We start from the raw sequence: 18,257 nt of genomic DNA, 5'->3' as shown, positions 1-18,257 counted from the left end.
TTAAATTAATCTGAAAAGAGAACCGTGACTTAAAGATAAGGGCGCAAATAAAAACAGAAGTCAATCCATAAGGTAAGTGGATTCATGAACAACATTATGCCACTCTTCTAGCTTCCTCATTTCAGAAGGCAGGGAGAATGAAGTACAGCAAGTAATTATACAAAGCACACTCCATAATAAGTCAATCAGTGTCTGAAACTGATATCCAGCAATAAATTTAACCAAAGATTGACCATTATCTTCCATTGTGCTTATTAATAGCAGTGTTGCCAGTTTGTTCAGAACTACATTCCACAGGCCCTTCTTCCCAGATTAAATATTGCCATCTAGTGGGACCTAGGAAGATGCCTTTTCTGTAGAGGCCCTACCCAGGAACTGGGTAGCATCTCCAGATACTTGTTTTTCAGTTAGGCCTTACAGACCTGGCTCTTCCTCCAGCATTTGGAGAAAGTGAAATGGGAGCCTGTGCATGGCTTGTTGGGGGCATCCCAGGAGGACGGATGAGCCACCTTTTTTAAAAAAATCATTTTTTAATTGTTTTGTAGTTTTATTGTTGTTGTGAGCCGCCCAGAGCTGTGCTTTAAATGGAGGGCTATCCAGATAACTCGTTTGCTGTTTATTCAGCAACCATTTGAAAATACAATGGAACTGAACATTTATGACCTGTCCTCAAACCTGCAGCCGTCATAGCATCTTATTAGAATTTTTTTTTTTATTGGCCAAGTGTCTTTGGACACACAAGGAATTTGTCTTGGTGCATATGTTCTCAGTGTACATAAAAAGACAAGATACCTTCATCAAGGTACAACACTTACAACACTTAATGATAGTCATAGGCTACAATTAAGCAATCGGGAACTTTCACAGCCAGCTTCTGACAAGCAAAATCAATGAAAAAGCTGGCAAGAAGTAGCAAGGTCACGTGACATCGTGCTTAACAAACATAGGTGATTTGAGTCACAACCAGAAGTGGAACTGGCGTTGTAAGCTGGGTTGTCATGTCAGGTGTGTGGCGTTTTACTTTACGATCACATTGCTTAGCGACAGAATTGCCAGTCCCAATTGCAGCTGATACGTAAGGATACTTGTACAAATCTTGTAAATAAATAAAACCAGAGCCAGACTTAAGTGAGATAAAGATTTCCATCTGTGCCATCCAAATCACATCTTTTTTCAGTCGTGAAAGAATGCCTGAAACAGGTTAGCCAAATTGTGTCAGAATACAAGTAAGATCACTCATGTTAGTCACTTCTAACCTCCCTGTTAGATGTAAATCCTGCTTAATCCTTGTTTTGATCAGACATGCTACTCTGAAAGTGACACACACAATAGGTGAACATCCCACATCCGAGGCAGATATACTGCCATTCCCTCCCAAGTGATTTAGCCTGCCTGTGGTTGTCATTTCGTCAAGTTGGCCATATGTGTACTACCTGAGCATGCCCCACCTTACTACTTTAGGAGCAGCCCTGAAGAGCATGCAATGGCACTCTGGAACCTGCCAATTATTCTGAACTGTTCAGAGGGTTCTGTCTCCCTAACAGAACTTGAAAGCAAAAAGATGGACCATTGAAAGTCACTCATTCAGTCACATTATAATGGTCACTGTAATGTACCAGCTTCAGAATCTGAATGCATTACTTTTATGATTGGAGACTAAATAAAAGGTATGCCAGTGGGGAAAAGTGGAAATCAAAACACGTTTTCGTTTCCATTAAAAATCACAAAACCATTTAAAATTTGTATTGCCTTAGGGTAAGAGCCAGTTTGGTGCAAGGACTAGGTTAGCATTAGGTTAGAAACTAGGAGACCGTGAGTTCTAGCCCTGCTTTGGATATAAAACCAGCTGGGTGACTTTGGGCCAGTTATTTTTTCTTGGCCCCAGGAAAGAGGCAGTCTGAAAACTCTTGCTAAGAAAGCTGCAGAGAATCGGACATAAACTGAAGAAAATAAAAGGGGGAAGGTTAAAACTAAAGTGTCTTGAGTTGAACTCAACATCTTAAGACAAGCAATCATCTTAACAACAGTAACACATGTAAATCAGTTCCATCATTGCTTTTGTTCAAGATTTTTTTTAAAAAATTTCCCAGTCCAGCCTTCCATCTAAATACTAGCTAGATCTAACCAATGGTATTTAATTTTTCCAAGATCAACCAAGTTTGCTTGCCACCTGCTGTGACCATGGGAGAAGAGAAATTCAAAACAGAATAGGCATGAAAGTAAATTTAAAAAATTCAGAAAGGTCGGAATTCAGTTTTAAAAGTTTTCTTCTCAGCTGAGAAAAGCAAGTCCTGTTAAGAAGTTGCAGACTAGGATGGACACCCTCTGCAGCATGAGCTGTCACACGTGACGCGTAGTTTCCCCAGGGCAAATAGGTTCTATGTAACTGTTCACAAGATATCTACTGGCAGAACGTATTTCGCACTGTTGCTTCACTTAAAATCCAAGCTTCTACCTGTTATAGGAGGAGGGCTGGGCTTATTCAATAGAAGTCTAATACTTGGCACGGCCTCAGAAATTAAGCCTGGCAATGGGACAGGTTTCCCCAGTCACTGGGGAACAGAGCTTGAGAAAGAACTGTCCTTTTGTGCCAGTCAGAATAAATCATGCAAAGTAAGCAACATTTAGACATGGAACATCCTAGTGTGTTTTTGTTTGCTTAGTGTTTGGAGGTTCCAGAATTTAACTTTATTGACGCAAATCCCTGACAGTCTCCCCACATCAGAATATATATAGCTGAGGTCATAATACTCTTCAGTAAGACCTTACAGTGGAAGGATTCAAGTTCCCCCACACGGAATTTATTAAGCTAAGGAACCAGATGTTTGGTTTTAGTTGTACCCCCAGTCTTGCTATGAAAAAATGCCTTCTAATATTTAGGAGACAGTTTTCAACTTATTCTTGTTCTAGTCATGTCTCTAAAGTAGTTTGATTAGCCTCTGATCTATCGACCATGCTTGATCACACATCATTGGGCAGCATTAGTTGAGCCATTGGGGAGAAAAAAATGCTGCTTTGCTTGACCTAGCTGAACAATTTCCACTATTCATGCTTCAACAATGGCATGTTTTGTTCCGGTTAACATAGCAGTGAAAGCACCGGGCATGCTGGGATGCTACAAGGAAAAATATATTGAAAACCAATGATTTTTTTACAATTTCAGTCCACTGTTGTCATGTTCAAAGCCATCTTAGATCAACAGAGGAGAAGCTATGCTGTGAAGTTTTAAGGAATTCTGGCCTTCAAGGAATTGTAATCCTAGTCCATATTTAATTATGTGGCCTTCTTAAAGAAGCAGGGTTGGTGCAAGTTAACTTATCTGGTCACTGGTGCTTTTGCATACATTTCCTGGCTTTCTATAATAGAAATTCTGATCTTGCCCAAAAATACAGCTGGAACCCTGCTACTCCATATGAATTTTGGACCAAGTAGTCACTAAGCAGGAAGTGTCAAAAAGAACACAACCACCTTTTCTTCTTCCCCAGCAGCTGTCAATCTCTGGTCCTATTGTGGAAGAAGGATCGACTGTCATCACTATAGGTATCCCTCCACTTATGACCATTCTTTCAGTGACTATTCGTAGTTACAGTGGTGCTGAAGCGACTTACAACCAGTCCCCAAAGCTATGGCCATTGCCATAGTCGCATAATCAAAATTTGTGCTGGCAGCCTACCTGTACTTACAACCGCAGGGACACTTCAACTCCACACAGGCCTATCTCACCCTATCTATGCCCTCTTCACCCTCTGCATTCGCAGCCTCTGCCTCTCTAGCTGACCTCTGCCCTCTTCTTTCTCCTGCTGCTGGCCAAGCATGCCTGGCCTGGCCTGACCCTCCTGGGACGCAGCTGCTGGCTGCATGAGGCTTTCTTCCCAAGGTTTCCCAATGAGACCAGGCAGATGGCTTCCGAAGCTAGCAGCTCTCTTGCAAAGTGGCACAGCTCTCTTACAAAGTGGCACGCCTCGTCAACAATAGCAGCAAGAAGACAGATGTCAGTTGGGGAGGCAGAGCGCAGGGGCCTTAGAGTGCAGGGTGGCGAGGATACTATGGCTGGGATTGGGATGGGATGGGCTGGCTGTGGTTTCCTGGGACACCTGGGGCTTTCTGCCATGCAGATGGGGTGGCTTCCAGAGCAGTTGCGGCTTCCTGCAGCCCCAGCATGCCAAGAAAGCTCGAGTTGCAGTGTGACAAGCATCCCCAGAGCCACACAGTTCTGAGGCTACTTGCTGTCCTGCGAAGCAGAGTGCAGGACAGCAAAAAGGGCAGAGATGGGAGAGAAAGGGAGGTGGACAGGGTGAGATGAGGCAGAGGCAGTTCCATACTTTACCTGAGCTGGGAAGGACCAAGCCAGAATGACCTAGTTTGGGGTGTATCTTTCCTTCACCACCGATAATTTTTGCCTCAATGGGGAGTGCCGACACTAAGCAATGTGGTCATATGTCGGCCTTTATGACCACATCGCTCAGTGATAGAAATTCTGGTCCCAACTGTGGTCATAAGTCAAGGACTATCTGTATTTGCTTCTATTATCTATTCTGATTCTCATTAATTAGAGACAACGCCAGCCAACTGGCTCTCATCATGAAAGCTGGCAAGCTATTGTTATTACTGCCATTTTCACTGCAGATCTTTCTGCTGGCCAGCTAAAAACATGATGTAATCGAGATTTTCCAATGCAGAGAAGCAGGGAGTAATGGTGGGTGCAGCCTCTTTTATGCAAGGTTGAAAGACGTTTGTCAGAATCGATTGCTTTCTTAGACATGAACTCAGGAGAAGCCAAATGGAGCTTTTTAATGGCCTGCAGTAGCTTTGCTCTTACCCATTAAAAGTCAATAAAGGCAAAGAATATGCATACATATCAGGTTGGGATAGATCCAGTGCATCCACACTAACCAATATAATCTGCCCTTTCAGAGTGAGCTGGCAGCAGGAGAGAGATAGCTTGGCCTTCTGCTGAGGCAGCATTTCCCAATTCAACCTCAGCTGATTCTTCAAAAGAGAATCCCCCAACGACATAAATCTAGATATTGAGCAAGTCAAATCACTGGATCATGCAGCACATATGCATCAATTTAGAAGTAGCCAAGGCATTTACTATATTAGCCTTCCCCAACCCAGCCCTTGCCAGATGTCTTGGACTACAAATCCCCAAATCCTCAGACGAGCACTGATGATTCTGGGAGTTGTAGTGCAGAACATCTGGAAAGGGGCAGGTTGGGGAAAGCTAGACTATATGGAGGAGAAGGAGAATGCTCAGGGTTGTTATCCAAATTCAGAATATTGTTAACGCGATGAGCCCATGTCTTTCCAATAAGGGTTTTATCACTAATCAATAAGTAGATTTTTTATTGGTATAATCGAGACCAAAAATCCTTCCCGATTCATATTTAAGTTATAATAGTGTTTTTTACCAGCTTTGGTACTCCACTGTACAAGTGATACCATTTTTTAGGTGGCTGTAACTGATTAGTAAATGGTTTAAAACATTCTGCTATTCTTGATAGTAAGATAGTAATTTACGTATAACAACTTTTTGGGACCCATGTGACTTGTAGATTATGATGGGGAAAAAAACAAGCAGGATATATACATGCATAATTCTTGATAATGCTTTTGATAACTGTGATACAATGATCACAACGATATTTTTAAGTTACTGTAATGGAAAGCAGGAGAACCTGTTTGGTATAGTATTTGAGGCACACCAGGCTAGAAACTGGGGGATCGTGAGTTCTAGTCTTGCCTTAAGCACAAAGCCAGTTCAGTGTCCTCAGGCCAGTCACCCTCTCTCAGCCCTAGGAAGCAAGCAATTTTTAAACCATCTCTGAAATCCTGCCAGGGAAACTGCAGGAAACTATCCAGGTAGTCATCAGAAGTCAAGGCACTCAAAGGCACAAAGACAGACAAAAGAAAGCAAGTGGGGTTTTAGCTTATTTAACAAGAGTTTACTATACTTTTCCATCTCTTTATGTTCGTTTTTTAAAGACCCATTTCCAGAATGCCTGAGACCTGATTTCCTTCTTTGGGACTCAGGGCTTCCTATTCGTTTTTAGGGCAAACCTTTCCAACCCCTACCTGTTTTTGAAACATCTGAACTGCCATGAAGATATGGCTCAAACTAGATCAACCACACAGAGGATCAAATTAGTTACTCGAAGCAAAAATTATGCTAGCTAGTCCTGTAATCTCTCCCTGAAAGGGAAAACAAGCCTTGATTGCATTTGAATATTCACCCAGCACACATGGCTTGATGGAGGAAAGGAGTGGGATAGAGTTATAAGAAAGACTATGATCTAAGAGCCTTAAGAAAGACAATGCTGGCATTGGGAAATTTTGCCCCATTTTATGACTTTTCTTGCCACAGTTGTTAAGTGAGTCATTGCATTTGTTAAGCCAGCAACACGGTTGTTAAGTGAATCTGGCTTCCCCATTGACTTTGCTTGTCAGAAGGTCACAAAAGGTGATCGCATGACCTTGGGACACTGCAAGCATCTGAATTTTGATCACATGATTGTGGGGGGGGGACTGCATGGGTCGTAAGGGTGAAAAATGGTCATAAGTCACTTTTTTCAGTACTGTTGTAACTTCGAACAGTCACTAAACAAACTGTTGTAAGTTGAGGACTATCTGGATAGCCTATCTGCAACATGAGGATTGCTGCAGTTGGTTTGAAATATGCTGTTTTATTTTACAGAAGTTCGGATTGAAAAATATGGTCCACGTATGAGTGAAAACAACTTAAAATATGGAGCTTTTATGCTACTGCATAAAAATTAACTTGGGAATTAAAGCACACCACCACAGTTATCAGAAGCCCTTTGAGCTCAATATCCTGTTTCCCACAGTTGGCAACCAGATGCCCCTGGGAAGCTCACAAGGATATGATCATGGGAACCCACCTCTGCAGCTGATTTCCTCTAGCCGTGGGCTTTGGGAGGCAGCTGTTCTCTCTCTCTCTCTCTCTCTCATGCAATCCAAATGTGGTCCTGGAAGCCATGGACTTGTTCAGTCCTTTTTCAAAGTTGGTGACCTTCACTGTACCTTTGACAGTATATCCACAGCATAGAGACGCAGCATAGGATGTGTTTCCTTTTGTTTGTCCTAAATCACTTACCCACCAACTTCATGCATGATCCTGGGTTATAGTATAATGAAAAATAAAGCAACTTTCTGTCCAGTTTCTCTACAACTTGCATTTATAGCTAACAAAAACCTCAAGCATTATTACTTTTTTTCCCCCAAAACCCAGTTTCCCTTGACTATTTTTTAAATCTCCCTCTTCCTCATTACACACAATGCCTTTTTGAGGTATGATGACCAGAATCTTATGGTAAGCATGTTGTTACTTGGAGGCAGAAAATGAAGCTTAGGAAATCTATATACTGTAGGATCAAATTTGGGTCGGTCACTGGGACCAGAGATTTTGTCTTTCGAGTTTTCGGACTCACGCTGGAGCCCATCTTCAGGGAGCTTCTCTCAAAAGTTTCCTGAAGATGAGTTCCAGCACGAGTCCAAAAGCTTGGAAGACAAAATCTCTGGTCTTGGTGACAGACCCAAATTGGATCCTGTAACACTATCCTGGGACACGTATATTTGCCTTCATTTGTCATCTGTATATTACTTAATCTGTTATGACAGGCACTTTTAACTGAGCAAAATGATGCAGCATAGGGCTAAGCTTTTTTAAGGTATTTCAAATAGGCTAACTCTCACCAACCACTGATATTTGACTGTGCTGTCCAGTTCAACATGCCACTTTCAAGGCAGATGCATTTCTGAATTATCTCCCTGAATTTTTCAAGTACATTAGAAACTCCGCCCTTATTGAAGGCATTGAGGAATCTGGCAATATCTCTAAAACTATGAACCAATGGGTCACGTGTTGTCTAGTACCATCCTAAACATGGGAAAAAGCTTCCTTGAATGCCAAGCTATTTGAAATAATTTCAATAGATCAATTAGATCATGCACAAGGGGTATGATCTGATTTGTTCAAATGGCTAGAGGGGACTCGAATATGAAATGTGCCCAAATAATCCAAAAGGATTAGCAAAAATTGCTTCCAGAGGAATCACCTTACAGAAACATAAGACGATCCTTATTTTGTTCAGCAGACACTCAAATATGAATTTTGTCTACCTTTCATCAGTGATCATATCAGAATATTTTCTTTATTCTTTCATCTTCAGTCTTAACATACTAAATTATTATTTTAGTGTACCATCAAATCACTTTTGGAGGAGCCATGTTTAGACACTGAAGTGCTCATTGTAAACAAAGGTCCCTCTTGTAGCCAAAATAAACATCTGAGCCATGGCAATGAACAAGCTATCAGGGAATCCTGGCAACGCTCACATTTGGCCACAAAACATTCCTACATTATAGACTCATGTTGAAGGCCTGAGGCTGGGCGTACTCACCTTGCATACAAAATGTGGTTCTATCTTTGGCAGACAGTCCTATTTAAAATTAACTGAAGAACTAGCAACTGGAATAAAACCTTATCACCTTCATTATGCGATATATTCACATTCATGAAAACTGCAACATTATTCTCCCAATCATGACCAGCAAATTCATATTCAGTGCCCTAAGATGTGTCTTTGCCAGAAACCACATTCTCTACAGAATAAAAGGATCCTGGAAGATAAGAGCAGCCCTCTCTGTTTATCCATATAAATGAAGGCCATAAGAAGCCCAGATACTGGATTTTTCCTCACTTTAAACTTTCTCAGAATAAAGAGAATTCTTAGTTAGGATGACTACACCTGGTATTAGTTCTTCTGTTTCCTCCCACCAGGAGGGGAGCACAAAACTACATCTGCACCACAATGAGCACCATGTCATCAGGAAGCCACTAAGCTCTGTATCTCAGTTGAGGGGCTCACCACGATTCCTGGACCTTCCTGACAGCTGTTTCCTACTGACTTGCAAGGAGGAATGTTAACCTGTATGCAGCTTCTCCTCTTTGACTTCTGGGAAATAATGCAGACTGGGTCCACATACACACAAAGGCAAGCAGATGTGTAATGGCAAGTAAACAGCAATGGGACTATTAATCTCATACCCTCCCATAGTGCTCACCTAGAAACCAGGAGCCTGTGAGTTCTAGTCACAGCTGATCTTGGGCAAGTCACTCTCTTTCAGCCCAACCCATTTCACAGGGTGATTGTTGTAGGGAAAATAGGAGGAAGGACTATTACGTATGCTCACAGCTTTGGGTTTTTTATAAAAAATATAAATAAACCTATTAACAGAAGTAGATTTTCAATAATATGGTAGGTACATGTGTCTCTTGGGACGTGGTGGCTCAGGGGCTAGGACGTTGAGCTTGTCGATCGAAAGGTCAGCAGCTCAGCGATTCAAATCCCTAGTGCTGCCGTGTAACGGGGTGAGCTCCCGTTACTTGTCCCAGCTTCTGCCAACCTAGCAGTTTCAAACCACGTAAAAATGCAAGTAGAAAAAATAGGGACCACCTTTGGTAGGAAGGTAACAGCGTTCCATGCGCCTTTGGCGTTGAGTCATGCCGGCCACATGACCACGGAGAGGTCTTCGGACAGCACTGGCTATTCGGCTTTGAAACGGAGATGAGCACCGCCCCCTAGAGTCGGCAACGACTAGCATGTATGTGCGAGGGGAACCTTTACCTTAACCTTACATGTGTCTCATTCTATTCACAAGAAAGCATATCTATCTAATCTTTGCTGTTTAAGTAAACAACCTTAGGGATGGGTTTACCTCCTCTTAGGCCAGACTTTTTCCATTAGAAATTAACTTCGCTACACATTTGCTATAATTCAGCAACTGAATGCATGACTAGCACTGGAATTGGGCCCAGAAGGGCCTGGGAGGAACATGTTGGATCACAAGGCAGCACTCTGTGGGATGAAAAGGTTATTAGAGCTGAGCTTTGATCAGTTAGCAGAACACAGATTAAACCTTATTTGGTCACAAGCCTTCAAACAGTCCTCTAAAAACAGCAGACAGAGGGGATAACAATGTCCTTTCCCTTGTCTCTTTTAACATATGCTGCCAATTCCAGAATATTCTTATAATAGGCCTCCCTTTTCTCTTTGGTACCCATAATTTAAGTAGGAGTAGCTTTTAGCTTGTGGCAGGATTGGTAATATCTAGCTTGGTTCTAAGCGAGCCAATGAATCTTTTTCTATTGCGATTTTATTATTGTACTTTCTTCCCTTTTCAAAGCCCAATATTTCTTTAATTTGTAGGTTAAGGCCTGGATCATGAAACCTACCCTTTGATTAGAATTCTTGCTGGACTAGTTGAAAAAAAAAATACCCGGACTAGTTACACCCATCTTCCAACACTAAATTTAAATTAGTTTGTCGCTCAGGAATCTTCTTCAGAAGACAGAAAAGACCAGAGGACCAGAATGAGGAGCTGAAATGAAGATGGCAGCAAGAACTTCACCAAGTACTACTAGAGGCTAGAATTTCAAAGCGACAAGCTCTGCAAACAAAACACTTGAGTTCCCTGATGGGTTAGTGGGAGAACTAAGCGGAAAAGCTGCCAAGCAGTGAAAGTTAAAACTATCCCTTTCTCTGCAGCAAAACTAGCCATCTCTTGTCACAGTTCAGATGATCCAATTCATTGGTTACAGATGCTTTAATTATACTGAAACTGTTTTCTACCCCTATTGACATGAGGAAGACTAGTTCCACTTTAAAGGTTCGTGAGAAAAGTGATTTCCCTTTATTGAGGACGAAGAGCCAAAATTCAATTAAACCTCACCACAATGTAAGACATGGTTGCATTTATTACTGGCTTCTCCATCCAGGCAGTTTTAAAATATTCTAATTGTTATACACCAGGAGTACAATAAAATACCTTCAGGATGTACATTTCCATTTACGAAGGAAACCTTATAGATGATATGGAGTTAACAATTCACCTAACACTGCTCATGTTGGCTGGGGCTTATAGGAGCTGTAATCCTAAAATGCCAGTTTTTCCATCCATGCTCTCCCAACTGTTTCCTTTCTATAAAATAATTTTTTTCTAATCATCTAGTGCAACAACCTTGAATTTATTCAAACCAGAACAAAATTTTAGTTCTGGTTAAAAATTGAAAGAGGCACTTTTTTCTCCATCACTATATTTAATTATAAAACCTTAACTGTCCTTAACCCAATAACTAGTACACAAATTCACATAAGTGTGCTTGCAGTCAACACTATAACATCCCAGTACAGAATCCATGAATGATATTAATCCTGTAAATTTTATCTATAAATAGATAAAACCGTAAGTTTTATCTATCTATACTACAATTCAGTAGTAGGTAGAATGAATGAATCTGGTGTTATCTATTCCACCTAAACACAAACCTCTACATTGTGGTCCAGAAAAGGAAAGCTTCTAATGTTTCAAAGTTGATTTCAACTTCCTTATGGATATGTCCATGCACGGTTTTATATCTTGCAAGATACAAAAGCAGTTTTGCATGTCTTTGTTCCACCATGGTTGTATCTATCCCAGAACAGGACAAAGTGGGTGGTAGCATCTTGGTGCAGGGGTGAAATGCTACCGGTTTGGGTGAATTGGTAGTAGTGGCGGCAGGTGGTTTGGAGAACCGGTAGCGGTGGCAGCGCAAGGCTCCACCCACCTGCCTGGATGTCATTACTTCCTGGTTTTAACTCTGTGCATGCGCAGAGGGTCCAAAATCACGTGCAGCGCACACACTTCCGAACCAGTAGGGAAGGTAAGTAGATTTCACCTCTACCTTGGTGGCCTCGGGTGATCTTAAGAAAACTCAGCAGGTTTGGATGGGAGATCCCTGGAAAATCCCTGGGCTATACGTTAGACCAGTGGTAGTCAACATGGTCCCTACTGCCCACTAGTGGGCGTTCCAGCTTTCATGGTGGGGGGGTAGGGTTTTTGTCCGATACTGAAGCACTTTCCTTTTTTTTTAATTTAATTGACTTTTTAAAAAAATTTCATAGCATTATTTAAAAACATTTTCATTAGGTTTTCATAAAATTCCCCGTGACAATTTAAATTTCTGAAAATATACTATTTGTATCGCCCGCGCATAAGTTTAGTTCACGTTACATAAGTGAAACTAAATGATACTATAGCATGACCGCAAACAAAAAGAGCCTCATCCCAGAATAGCTCGCGCATCTCCCCCCACACCACCCACCTGTAACAGACAAGCAGAGCTGGTAGCCGGCGCCCCCCCCAAATCCAAGCCATGATGCGCGAGAGGCATGCGCAGATGACGATACATGGCGCATTACTGTGGAACCGGTGGGCGGTTAGAAAATTTTACTACTAATAGAGATACAAAAGTGGGCGGTAGGTATATAAAGGTTGACTACCCCTGCGTTAGACTGAGAGCTGAAAAAGCGCTCAGAATATACCTTCTATCCCAGTGCAAGATTTGGTCCCAGGCATAAAGAGTCATCAGAACTTTTGTGCAGAGAATTGTTTCTATATATTGACGCCAAAACTGGCTTAGGGCAGGTTTTGGCAGGAACTAAGGAGCCTCAGTCAAAACATCTCAAGTCAATACCGGTAGGATGGCAACATTTGCTTGGACAGAGCAAGCAGCTAAGGGGATTGTTGACTTCTGACAACAATTCAAATGATTCTGATATTACACCAGTAATGAACTATAGAATGTGTTACTCAGCAAAGTGCTGCTTTCAGCAGAGCCATTTGAAGTGACCAACCTCCCAGGGCACAAAAAATTACTATAGCAGGACTCGCAGCTCTAATTCAATTGAAAACAATCAAAAGCAACCTAGGATTTACTGCCTGTCCTGGAGAGCAATTGCCCATTGTTCATTATGCACATGCAATAAACCAACATCACTATTTAATTTAGCCCTCTTCACCAAGTTTTCCTAGGGAGGGTAACTCCATTGTAGAAAAGGCTGCTTGGCCAGCCAACCCCAGACAAAAGTCAGCTATGAAGACAAGTTTGGCTTTGGTGGAATTGTTTGAAAGGAGTCAAAAGCTGAGGGTCTCCAAATCAAATTAGCTTCATTCAGGATTAGATTTATTTTCATACCATGCCTAACAGCAAAGGGTTGGCCTGATCAAAGACAGAATTTTTTAAATCAAAAGAAGCACAAGTAGGCACACAGAAGGGCTGGGAAAACAGAGTGAGAAGGGAAAAGATTCCACTCCTTTGAAAAAGATGGGAATACATCCACTTCCCTTACTCCTACTTTAGAAAGTCTTGTACCAGATAGAGGCCACGTTCATAGGCCCCTGAGCCGTAGCTTGCTTAATAATGATTTAATAAACCATCACTGGCTTCACCCAAGACATTACAATATGCATCATGATTCATAAACAGTGCTGGCTGGATTTATACACCACACTGAGTTAAAGACACACAAACCACAGTTTAGCATGGCATGCTGTATAAACCAGCCAGTAAGAAACCTCAAATTCACAGCTACACTTATATCCAACTGTGGACACTTTTTAACAGCCGTCTAAAGACTTGTGACTCAAAAGGATTGTGTTCTTCTTAAGAATAAGAAAATATTATGTTTATATGAAAGAAAGACAAAAAATATGTGTGTGTGTTTGTAAGATATATTGAGTCCACCTATCATGTTACATCATAATGCAAGTTGATTCACCTTGGTATATGGTGTTACATGAATCTAATCACTATAGTGCCTAACTACTTATCATATTGTATGAATTCATATAATTATAATGGTTTAAGCAAACAGCTTTACAAATCACAGATGCATGAAATCAGTACCTGTAAGCCAGGAGTGTCAAACTCAAGGCCCAGGGGCTGGATCCAGCCCACTGGGTGCGTAGATCTGGCCCACGGAGCTGCCCTGGAAACAGCCAAGGACTGGCCCGTGGTGCCTCTGCCAGCAAAAACTGAGCTCTGGAGGGCAGCACACGGCCCTCTCGAGCTCCCTTTTCACTGGCAGAGGGTTGCAAGAGGCTTTCACAGCCGAAAACAGAACTTGGGAGCCTGTTTTCTCTGGCAGAGTGTCAGAAGCGCCACCACAGGCACCCGACACAAGTGATGTTGAGCTGGCCACGCCCACCTTGGCCACGCCTACCCCACCTCTCTGAGATCAAACACAACCCCATGCAGCCTTTAATGAAATCGAGTTTGACACCCTTGCTGTAAGCTAACACATTGCTGTTGTGTTGGTTCTATCATTGACTGTTTCTGCTTAATATAACTTTTTTTGAGGGGATGAACAAATCTGTTGCTCCTCAGGACTCTGCACAGGGAGAAATTGGGTATCAGCATTAACTCAATATTTATTCACCTAGATAATTTTTGCACAGCGATTTTCAGTAACCTATGCAAAAACCACCACTTAGAACAGAAGCCACACAGGCAGTCTCCAAGATTGCTTTTCACCCTGAGGGGTAGCTAAGCTTCTTTTAAACAATTTGTTTGAATTCTTATTACCTACTGGAAGGTCTAGCCACAAACATGTTGGGATTCAAACCCATTATCTAAATTGCTTTAAAGGCCTTACTTCTATCCAAGCTCACTTTCCAGCATAAATTGCTAGAGGAAAGAAAAAGCTGCACAAGTTGAAAGACCAGTTTCCTCTGTTGGTGAAGAAGACTTTATTCTCAACTACTTCATACAATTATTAGAACTATGAATTCCAAATGAAGTGGCCAGAATTAGCACAGATGAATGTTCCAGATTTTTAGACTAGGATCTCTTGCTACCTTACTGTAACTATTATAATTAAGTTCTACTAAATATTAACTTCTTAAATGCTGGAAAACAATAGCTTCAGTGTTGCCAAGGAGGAACAAACCTATAGTATTTACCTAAAGGAAATACTACTTCTGTTCTCCCAAATAATTTACCTAACAAAAGCAAATGAGTTTTTTCTTTTCAAACTTCCATTTTTACAAAGGGAACATTCTAAATTTAGGATCCTGTTCCTTTTGGGTAAATATGGTAATTTTCAGATGTGACTCCAAAATCAGACATGGTTCTTCCTCTAAATTCTAAGCAATTTCCTTCATGAAGAGTTCTCAAAATTCACAAGCTTGTTGCAGTTTTGTAAAACTTTAACTGGTCTGTTCCTTCCAAGAAACAACTAAGTTTCCAGATATTAAACTGAGGAAGTAATTCAGCTAAAGTTCCAGCGAGCAGCACACATTCCATGGAATAATGCTACTAGCCTCAGTGGATTTTACTTCCATGTAAGCAGAACATATACTCAGACTACATATCAGCAAAACTTTGAGAAAACATAATGCAGTTATTTTAAGTTCTTAATTGTTAGGCATTAAAGTTTTACCCATTCCATAACTCCCGACTATTTAAAGCAAGAATATAGAGCTCACTGAGACACCAACCCACTTAATATTTAAACCATTCATTAGCATTCTCTCTGACCACAGAAAACTCTACATGTGTGGGTTGTACATGTGTGTGCATGCCTGAAGAAGCCCAGATAAATCACCATATCCAGGTATTACTGGCTTAAATATCTGCCAAACCCTGCCAGCACATTGAAAACAGCATCCCTTTTTCAGCATAGATCGTATATAGTGCCTTGCAAACTAAGCATGCTGCCTTAGTTTCTAAGAGCTAGGAAAGATCCTCTTGGAAGGAGCCTCAAAAACTTTTAAGCCCTGGTTAACGAGACAAGTTTATCCTTGTTTCTTGCAGGAATGGATCGAAAAAAGCTGCACAGAGCCACTCACAGAGAACTTGGCAAAAGCCACTTGAAATTTAAGCAAAGCAGAGGGAAGAAGAGTGAAACCCTAGCCTCCTTCCTTTTGTCCCGAATTCCAATTCAGAGCTCTTTGTGAAGCTGCCATTTCAATACCATTTGGAAGAGAATTTCAATACTGTTGACCAGAGAGGGAGAAATCCTTGTTCCCCGGGCACCTTGAAACAATCACCGAGGGCTGCAATCCGAGCGTGTTAAAAAAAGAAAAATAAACGATGGGGGTTGGGTGGGTGGGGAAGGGGTTGCGGGCAAGTTGCAAAGAACAAGCAAACGGGAAAGAGAGACCTCTCAACTGCTGCTCTAATAGGTGCTTAGTGGATTCAATGGGTTTTTTGTTGCTTTTATAAGGGGGCCTGATAGCGCTACCCCGTCTCCAACGTTTGGCCGCAGTTATAATCCTTCACGCCGCTCATTGCCCGTTTCTACTGGAGACAGGAAGGGGAAAAAAAGCTCAGGAAATGTCAGAGCCAGACCACAGCTTTCCCTGGAGTTCATTCCCCTCAAGGCTGTTTTCTCCCTTTTAAACCTGACCTCCTTTTCCAAAGGCACCGGGCTATCATCCGGAAGGGACAATCTCCCTCCCCTCCTTGGATCCACACAAGGCTTAGAAGCCCAGCCCCCTCCCCCCCTTCGCGTCGGCCCCTCAACCCCACCCGCGCGGGGATCCACCACCCGTCCCCCTCCGGCCATTAAGAGATCATTTGCGGGAGCTTACGAACTACCCCCCCCTCTCTCTCTCTCCAAGTGCATTTCCACCTCTGGATAAATCCAGGGATCGACTTTCAAGGGCGTAAACTCTTCCTTCCGAGGTTCGCACTTGGCTCTGGGCTTAAACCCAACCCTCCCCACTCCCCCCAACACAACGCGCACCCGGCGACACGAACCACAATCGAGAGCCTCTCCATCCAATTCACGGGATCTTAAGAGAGAGACGATTTATTGCCTGTGTATGTGTGTGTGTGTGTCGTTCGTCCTGCCCCCTCCGCCTCCCCCCCCCACACCCCCGGGTCTCGAGACAATAGAACAGCTGCCGTTTCCCGAAACAAAACGAGCCCAAACGCTACCTGGAAGGGCTCCCACGCTTGTGTGTGTGTGTGCGCGCAAAAGCGACCCGAACTCGACACAAGAGGAACAGCCGCCGCTTTTCCCAGCAGCAGCGCCCGAATCCAAAACAAAGCGCCGCAAGTCCGGGTGCCCTTCCCGTCTGTTCCCCCCACCACACACACCACTACCCGTCTCTCTCGCCCCCACCCCCTTTCCCTCCCTCCCTCTCTCCCTCCCTGGGACTGTGCTGGGGGAGGGAGGGGAAGGGCCATCAAAGGGAAGCTGACAAGACACTCCCGGCGAGAGGGCGAAGCAGCGGCTTTTGCAATGTGCACGCCCCGTCTCCCGACCGGAGGAGAGATCGGGTGGAAAGGCAGGCGGGCGAGCCCCCTCCACACCCCACCCGGCTCTGTTACAGCCCAGCCTAGAGCCCTCCATCTCCCTCCGAGGAGGGAGGCCAGGTTCAAAGGGGATGCGGGAGAGAGAACGGATCTTGCAAGAAACAGAGCCTTCCCTTCCACGCCGGCTTCCCGCCAGTAGCAGGCGCAGATGCAGCCCTCGAACGATCGCTCTCCCTTCCCTCCTTCTCCTGGCTTCTGGAGGTGAAGGACCAAAAGGACCCATCGTTCCCAGCCGCCGGGGCAAGGCTACTATTTGCCTCGCCATGCTTCTCTAGCACACGCCCCCCTTGTCGCCCGGGCTATGCCGCCCTCCCGCCCGTCTGTCCGTCAGTCAGTCAGTCAATCCCATCCCGTCCCCGCTAGGCGCTGTACCTGCACAGGAGGTCTGAGGCGGCGCTGCTCTGGTCACCGGTGCAACAGCTGAGGGGCCCTTCAGTTCGCGCAGCTCCATGCGCTGCCCTACCCACCCGCCCGCCTTCCCCTCCGGCTTCCAACTGCTCAAACAAATCAAATTGGTCCGGCCTCCCCCTCCCCGGCCGCTTTCTCCAGCGGTGATGTCATAGCGCCGGCGGTCCAATGGGCGGAGACGACGTCAGCAGCCCAACCGAGGCCTCCTCCATTCAAAAGCGGAATTGTCGCTCCGGTCTTTCCCGGGGTCTCAGAGCCCGAAGGCGCTCGCTGGCAGGCAGGCAGGCCTTCCCCCCCCCCTTGCTCCCTGCTGGGTCTTCCCTGAAACGGAAAAGAGGGCGCGTTGGGGTCCCGGTTGCACCTGGCCCCCTTTGCAACGATGCCGCCTCTGTGCCGTCATCATTTAATGTGCCACGGATTTGAAGGGGGGTGGGTGGGAGGAAAGGGATTTTGTCCACCGCTCTAAAGAAGCAAAAAAGGAGTCTATATTTCCTTTTGTATGAGCCCCGTTAGAAATCTTACAGACTTGTAAGTGGATCACAAGCTTCCTAACGAACAGGAAGGAGCAGGTGAAGCTAAGCAAGATCACATCAAATACCTGTACAATTAGCACAGGGGCCCCCCAAGGCTGTGTACTCTCCCCACTTCTCTCTGTATACCAATGACTGCATCTCCAACGATCCAT

At 43.7% G+C, this 18,257-nt stretch overlaps 1 protein-coding gene across 6 annotated transcripts in view; it reads right to left on the bottom strand.

Moving 5' to 3' along the window:
* CDC42EP4 (CDC42 effector protein 4) overlaps window positions 1-17,665 on the bottom strand; it is a 31,705-nt gene extending 14,040 nt beyond the window's left edge. For 3 of the 6 annotated variants that reach the window (XM_058167345.1, XM_058167352.1, XM_058167351.1), the window contains exon 1: window positions 17,537-17,665. The gene's annotated coding sequence lies outside the window, so the exon portion shown is untranslated. Of the gene's footprint in view, window positions 1-13,747; window positions 13,980-16,603; window positions 16,623-16,783; window positions 16,922-17,536 lie in introns of those variants that run through there. The other 3 variants (XM_058167346.1, XM_058167350.1, XM_058167349.1) reach the window with 3 other exon arrangements.
* Between the last annotated feature and the right edge of the window lie 592 nt (window positions 17,666-18,257).

This window comes from Ahaetulla prasina, chromosome 2, assembly GCF_028640845.1.
Source record: "Ahaetulla prasina isolate Xishuangbanna chromosome 2, ASM2864084v1, whole genome shotgun sequence".
NCBI classification, from domain to species: domain Eukaryota; kingdom Metazoa; phylum Chordata; class Lepidosauria; order Squamata; family Colubridae; genus Ahaetulla; species Ahaetulla prasina.
Note: the sequence above shows the minus strand (reverse complement) of the source record. Positions and strands in the feature narration are given on the sequence as shown.